Here is a 7,717-nt window from a genome sequence, read left to right on the forward strand (position 1 = left end):
TCATGGGGGGGGTAATGTGTCTATTGTCATTGTGTTCATAAAGTAAAGAAGGCTGGATCATAATATTCATGATTAGCCTACTGTCACTAGTTACAAACATTATCCAACTATGCCCTTTGCTCTGATTTCATGACTAACAAATACATTTTCTATAATATTTGCTTTTCATATAGACTATCCTAAGAAAGGGAAGATGTGCAAATAAAAATATAAACTGTCATATACATTGTATAGCTAAATCTCTCATTCTAAGCCAATAAATTAGGACTCTTGTTTTTATAGTCATGTCTTGTGAGTCTAGTTATGGAAACCAATATTCCCAAATGAGCTTAATCTATTATCACCAAAATTTGTTTTTCTTGACTTGCAAGGCTAAGATATGTGTGCATGCTCAGTAGTGTCCAACCCTTTGAGACTCCATGGACTGTTGCCCACCAGGCTCTTATGTCCATGGAATTTTTCAAGCAAGAATACTGGAGGGGGTTGCCATTTCCTTTTGCAGGGGATCTTTCCCACCCAGGGATTGAATCTGCATCTCCTATGTCTCCTGCGTTGGCAAGTGGACTAAGAATTTACACCTAAATTGTCATCTTTTAAGACTCAAATACGGAAATCAGTTGGACTCTTTGTCAATATTGTAGACATGTATGAAAATGAAAGTCATTCAGTTGCATCCGACTCTTTGTGAACCCATGAACTAAACAGTCCATGGAATTCTCCAGGCCAGAATACTGGAGTGGGTAACCATTCTCTTTTCCAGGGGATCTTTCTAACCCAGGGATCAAACCCAGATCTCCTGAATTGCAGGTGGATTCTTTACCAGTTGAGTTACCCAGGAAGCCCATAGATATGTATATTAGCCTTTAAATTCCATAAACATGAAACAATATTCCATTGTGTACACTCTTGAACTTATATCATTTATTATTTGTTTATTTAAAAATATTCATTGAGGGATTATACAACTGGGTCAGGCATCACGCAAATCAATGAAATGCAGAACCAGACTTTGTTACATGTATTGACATTCTGTATCTAGCAGGTCTGATCTATCGAACACGTACTATGTCAGGCATTGTTCTCAGAACTCTGGTGACTATTGTTCCATTTAATCTATAAAATCACTCAGTAGATATTTCCATTCTATTTTCTTTTAAGATGAAGAAACAGAATGATAAAGTTTACAAGTTTAAGTAGCTTCTAAGAATCATACAAATGGGATGCAAAGTTAGAGGCAGAGTTCATATAAGTTTATGGATTCCCCTGGTAAGAAAGAGAAAAATTAATTACACAAACATATACAAATGTAGGGGTTTCCCCGTGGTTTAGTGGTAAAGAATCTGCCTGCCAATGCAGGAGACACAGGAGATGCAGGTTTGATCCCTGGGTCAGGAAGAGCCACTGGAGGAGGAAATGGCAACCTATTTCAGTTTTCTTGCCTGGAAATTTCTACAGACAGAGGACTCTGGTGGGCTACAGTCCATGGAGTCGCAAAGACTCAGACACGACTGAGTGACTCAGCACACACACACATTTAAATGTACGTTAGTCCGTTGAAAGACAGTTTATAATGATATATGAGAATGGTGTGAAATAAGGCTAGAAATGGAGGCAGGGAACACATCATAAAGAATTTTTGTACCTTGTTAAGGACAAACCAGATAAGAGTTTTACCAAAGAAGCCAGGCTTTTTTTAAAAGATCACTCTAGTTGCAAAGTAGAGAACAGAATTAAGAGTCTGGGTAGATGAAGAGAAACCATTTAGAAGGAATTTTAAGACTCTAATGTGCAAAGATTAGAGGTGGTGGGGATATGGAGAAATGGACTGTTTCCCAGCACCAGGACATAATGTCAACAGAACTCACGGCATGTCGAGGACAATTTCTAGGAATCTGACTTGTTCAGCTGAATGGATGGTACAGCCATCGCCTGAGACACAGAAAGAAAATAATCACATCTTTGAAATTATGTTCACACATCCTTCCTAATATCACACTTCTTACACGTGTCAAACCATAGCCAATTGTTTCTCTACTTTCCGACAGCCACAGTGTGTAATTCAGTTGAGTCTTCTTTAGTCTCACTATAGGTCTATATTCTTCCTAAAAAAATACAGGGAAATGATCTCTCTGTCTAGAATACTGTTCCCATTTGTCCCTTCCTGAACACTTCTTCTTTTCTTTGCTACTAGATTTTTCTTATTTATTAAAAAAAAAAAAAAAAAAAACCTTTTTTTTTTTTTTATGAACAGATTTAGGTTCACAATAAAATTGAGGGACAGGTACAGAGATTGCCTATGTATTCCCCAATGGTACACATGTAAACTACCCCCCATTAACAGTATTTCCTACCAGAGTGATCCATTTGTTACAATTGATGAAATTACATTGACAAACCATAATCACCAAAAGTCTGTAGTGTGCATTATGGTTTACTCTTGGTGTTGTAGAGTCTATGGGTTTGTACAAGTGTATAATGCATCCAATGTAACAGCCTCATAAAGAGTAATTTCACTGCCCTAACAACCCTCTGAGCTACACCTATTCATCCCTCCCCTCACTCTTGGCAACCACTGAACTTTCTCCTGTCTCCATAGTTTTACATTTTCCCCATTGTCATATAATTGGAATCATGCGGTATGTAGCCTTTTCAGATTTGTTTCTTTCACTTAGTACCATACATTTAAGTTTCCCCCATGTATTTTTGTGACTTGATAGCTCACTTCTTTTTAGTGTTGAATAAGATTGCATTTTTGGATATATGAACATTCACTTTATCCTCCCACTTTAAGACATCTTGGTGGATTCCAAACTTTGGCAATTATGAATAAATCTGCTATAAACATTCATGTGCAGATTCTTGTGTCCATATAAGTTATCAGCTATTTGGGTAATTGCCAAGCAGTGCAATTGCTGGTTTGTGTGGCAAGAATATATAATATATGTATTATATATATATAAGAAACTGTCAAATTGTCTTTCAAAATGACTGTACTACCCACTAGATTTTTAATCACATTCATACAGCCAATATTTCTTGAAGAATTAATATTTGTGGCTATTGTATACTTGAGATCCAGACCATTATTCAAGATTCTGTTTAACAACAGCACCTTCTTCAGGAAATTTCAGCTCTCTTAACTCTGCCTTCTTTGCAGCTCCTCAGACCTTTCATTCAACCTATTTTATAAGATTACTTCATTCTTTTGAATTCTAACTGAATTGTTGGTATACCTGCTCCCTGACCCCATGTTTAAAGATGGGGTATTTGTGTCTCTATTTACCTCATGCCAAGCATAATTCATATTGTATATAACAGAGACTGCATTAGGTTGTGAAAGTGAAATCGCTCAGTCGTGTCCGACTCGTTGCGACCCCATGGACTGTAGCCTACCAGGATCCTCAGTCCATGGGATTTTCCAGGCAAGAATACAGGAATGGGTTGCAATTAGGTTGTAGTACCATACCAATTAGAGATCCATAGTAGCAAAACAATGTGTGGGTAAGTATGCAGTTAAATCTATGGTTTCTCCAGTAGTCATGTATGGATATAAAAGTTGGACCATAAAGAAGGCTGAATGCCAAAGAATTGAAGCTTTTGAACTGTGGTGTGGGAGAAGACTATTGAGAGCTGCTTGGACTGCAAGGAGACAAAAACAGTCAATCCTAAAGGAAATCCACCCTGAATATTCATTGAAAGGACTGCTGAAGCTGAAGCTCCAATACTTTGACCACCTGATGCAAAGAACTGACTTGTTGAAAAGACCCTGATGCTGGGAAAGATTGAGGGTAGGAGAAAGAGGCAACAGAAGAAAAGATGGTTACATATGGTTAGATAGCATCACTGCCTCAGTAGAAACGAATCTGAGCAAACTTCAGGACTTAGTGAAGGACAGTGGAGCCTGGCATGCTGCAGTCTATGGGTCATTAAGAGTTGGACAAGACTTAGTGATTGAACAACAATAACAGAAGTATACAGATTCCTAACAAAAAAATGTTTAGCTGGTTATCCATGAAAATATATTAGAAATCATTACAAAGAAATTATAATTATAAAAATTACAATTGCAGAAATTAAATATGTACTTCTTTTCTAAGTGCTGATGCCTCTTGTAACATCTTTTGTTTTTTAATGTTCCAAATATTTCCATGACATTGGTTAAGAGGCTACATTTTGTAGTGACTCAGGGAGGCATTCAACTAATGCAGAAAAGCTTACGTCAATGACAGAGAAAAGAGCTTAATCTTCATTTCAGATCCATGCCCTACATTTTCCAGTAGCAATAATGACTGTCTTCATGGCAGCTGTTTTCTATGGTTTCATCATTTCATCTTGAGGCGTACAGTTCCTTGGAAACCTAAGAACTAAAATATATTTCCTGAAAACTATGAAAACATGATGAAACATTAATCAAAACTAAATCATCCATAAGAGTTGTAACATGTGCCTGGCACTAGAACTATCACTGGTCTCCGAAAGGAATGATCAGTTACATTAGTTATTCATCATTAGCGCAGAGGAATCCTACCCGAGTGTTCTCATAGCTGATTGAAGTGGAGCAGAGGCAAATCAGAGAAGGCTGTCAAGGACACAGTTTCTGCAGTTTTACATTGTTTGACTATATCCTGATTCTGTTGTGAATGAAGCCATGGTACTTTGAAAACTCAGCCCACTAATGGACATGAATCCTGAAACTAATATGAGGTCAGGTTGGGGGGCAGTGGGTGGAATGCAGTGGATATGGTTCAGTTCAGTTCAGTCACTAAGTCATGTCCGACTCTTGGAGACCCCATGGACTGAAGCACTCCAGGTTTCCTTGTCCATCACCAACTACCGGAGCTTGCTCAAACTCATGTCCATCAAGTTGGTGATGCCATTCAACCATCTCATCCTCTGTCGTCCCCTTCTCCTCCTGCCTTCAATCATTCCCAGCATCAGGTTATTTTCCAATGAGTCAGTTCTTCACATCGGGTGGCCAAAGTATTACAGTTTTAGCTTCAGCATGAATCCTTCCAATGAATATTCAGGGTTGATTTCATTTAGGATTGACTGGTTTGATCTCCTTGCAATCCAAGTTACTTTCAAGAGTCTTCTCCAACACCACAGTTCAAAAGCATCAATTCTTCAGCAGTCAGTCTTATCTATGGTCCAACTCTCACATCCATACATGTCTACTGGAAAAATCATAGCTTTGACTAGACAAAACTGCTGATAAAGTAATGTCTCTGCTTTTTAATATGCTGTCTAGGTTGACCATAGTTTTTCTTCCAAGGAGCAAGTGTCTTTTAATTTCATGGCTTCAGTCATCATCTGCAGTGATTTTGGAGCAGAAGAAAATAAAGTCTCTCATTGCTTCCATTGTCTCTACATTTATTTGCCATGAAGAGATGGGACCAGATGCCATGATCTTAGTTTTCTGAATGTTGAGCTTTAAGCCAGCTTTTTCACTCTCCTCTTTCACTTTCATCAAGAGGCTCTTGAGTTCTTCTTTGCTTTCTGCCATAAGGGTGATGTCATCTGCATGTCTTAGGTTACTGATTTTTCTCCTGGCAATATTGATTCTAGCTTGTGCTTCATCCAGCCCAGTATTTCACATGATGTACTCTGTATATAAGTTAAATAAGCAGGGTGCCAATATACAGCCTTAACATACTCCTTTCCCGATTTGAAACCAGTCTGTTGTTCCATGTCCAGTTCTAACCGTTGCTTCTTGACATGCATACAGATTTCTCAGGAGGCAGGGCAGGTGGTCTGGTATTCCCATCTCTTTAAGAATTTTCCACATTTTTTTGTGATCCTCACACTCAAACGCTTTGGCATAGTCAATAAAACAAAAATAGATGTTTTTCTGGAACTCTCTTGCTTTTTCAATAATCCAAAGGATCATCAATGGATCATTGGCAATTTGATCTCTGGTTCCCCTTCCTTTTGTAAGTCCAACTTGAATATCTGGAAGTTCACAATTCACATACTATTGAAGCCTGGCAAGGAGAATTTTGAGTATTACTTTGCTAGTGTGTGAGACAAGTGCAGCTGTGTGGTAGTTTGAACATTCTTTGGCATTGCCTTTCTTTGGGATTAGAATGAAAACTGACCTTTTCCAGTCTTGTGGCCACTGCTGAGTTTTCCAAATTTGCTGGCATAATGAGCACACCACTTTAATGGCACCATCTTTTAGGATTTGAAATAGTTCAAGTATTGGATGTGGTACAAAGAGAATAGAAAATACGACATTTACATAAATCCCAGTTTCTAAGTTAATGACCTTGGGCAAGTTCTCTAATCTCACTGTGCCTCCATTAGTTCCTCCGTAAAGTGGGAATAGTAATAGTTCCTACCTCTGAGTGTGGTTGCAGAATCTAATGTGTTAATGTGGCAAATTACTTTCGGTGCATGGAAACTATCAGTAACTACTACTTTTATTATGTGCTCCATCACATAGTCATGTCCAACTCTTTGTGGCCCTATGACTGTTGCCTACCAGGCTCCTATACCCATGGGGTTTTCTAGGCAAGAATACTGGAATGGATTGCCATTTCCTACTTCAAGAGATCTTCCTCACCCAAGGACTGAACTAGTGTCTCCTGCATCTCATCTCCTGCATTGGCAAATAGACTCTAGCACTAGCACCACCTGGGAAGCCCCACCATGGACTGGAGCCTACCAGGCTCCTCCATGGGATTCTCTAGGCAAGAATACTGGAGTGGGCTGCCATTTCCTTCTCCAGGGGATCTTCCCAACCCAGGGATTGAACCTGGGTCTCCCACATTGGAGGCAGACGCTTTAACCTCTGAGCCACCAGGGAAGACCCTTGTTTGTTTACAGTGGTTGTCATTTCCTGAGATGCTTCCAATTCCATTTAGTTTTCTACAGTCTCCAAGCCATGCAGGGTCTATAGTGGTGGGGAGGCCAGGATGGCTCCTCTACTCTTTCAATGCATCCTCTTCCACGGGTCCTCAGTAAGTTAGAGTCCTTATGTTCTCTATTTTTCATGTCCTCGGCAGAGTGGGGCCTGTCCTTCTATTCATTACAAAACAAACCTCCTATGGATGTCTTCTCTTCTCTTTAACCTCTTTTCTTCCAACCCCCCAGTCTCCTATCTTTTTCTCCTCATTTCCTGATATGAAGTGATGTTCACTTGGTTCCACTGGGTTCCAATCTGCCTAGATAGGCATGGGGGATGGGAGTAGAGTGGGCAAGTGAAGATCAATGAGAAGATTGTCTCCGTTGTCAAGTTGGTCTTTCTCTTACTGTTCCTAAAAGTTACCTCTATCTCTTCCTCATCTTGAATTTATTATCCTAGCTTCAGGGTCAGCCAGGATTCAAAAAAAAACGGTCCTAAGGAAAGGAAGATGTTAAAGAGCAAGAAACTCTCCTTCCATAAATCACAAATAATCATGTAAAATCCAAATTAAATCAGACCACTTCCTGTACAAAACATACTCAGAACTTCTCAGAGCATTTAAGAGATATTCCAAACTCCACACTATGGCCACTCAGACCCGGCAAGACCTGCCTACTGTTCCCACCTCATCTGTCATCACTCTCCCCTCCTCTGCACATCACCAGCCTTCCTCAGTTTCTGAACAGTTTAATCTCTTTGCTGCTTCCATGCATATGCCTGAAACCATCTTCCCTCACTTCTTTCCCTGAATAATTCCTTTTTCTTCTTTAGGTTTCAGCTTGATTGTCACTTTCATTGCAAAGCCTTTCCTTT

The 7,717-nt window shown here is 39.4% G+C and overlaps 1 long non-coding RNA gene and 1 other non-coding gene across 4 annotated transcripts in view; both read right to left on the reverse strand.

Annotated features, from left to right (window-relative positions):
- LOC110136434 (uncharacterized) overlaps positions 1 to 2,541 on the reverse strand; it is a 129,945-nt gene extending 127,404 nt beyond the window's left edge. For all 3 annotated transcript variants that reach the window (XR_011487291.1, XR_002313655.2, XR_011487292.1), the window contains exons 1-2: positions 2,352 to 2,541; positions 1,866 to 1,929 (exon numbers count right to left, since the gene is read on the reverse strand). This is a non-coding gene — a long non-coding RNA (uncharacterized lncRNA). The remainder of the gene's footprint in view (positions 1 to 1,865; positions 1,930 to 2,351) is intronic.
- Positions 2,542 to 6,733: 4,192 nt separating this feature from the next.
- Positions 6,734 to 6,805, reverse strand: TRNAW-CCA (transfer RNA tryptophan (anticodon CCA)). Its single transcript has one exon. It is a non-coding gene; the product is annotated as a tRNA-Trp (tRNA).
- Between the last annotated feature and the right edge of the window lie 912 nt (positions 6,806 to 7,717).

This window comes from Odocoileus virginianus, chromosome 4, assembly GCF_023699985.2.
Source record: "Odocoileus virginianus isolate 20LAN1187 ecotype Illinois chromosome 4, Ovbor_1.2, whole genome shotgun sequence".
Lineage (NCBI taxonomy): Eukaryota > Metazoa > Chordata > Mammalia > Artiodactyla > Cervidae > Odocoileus > Odocoileus virginianus.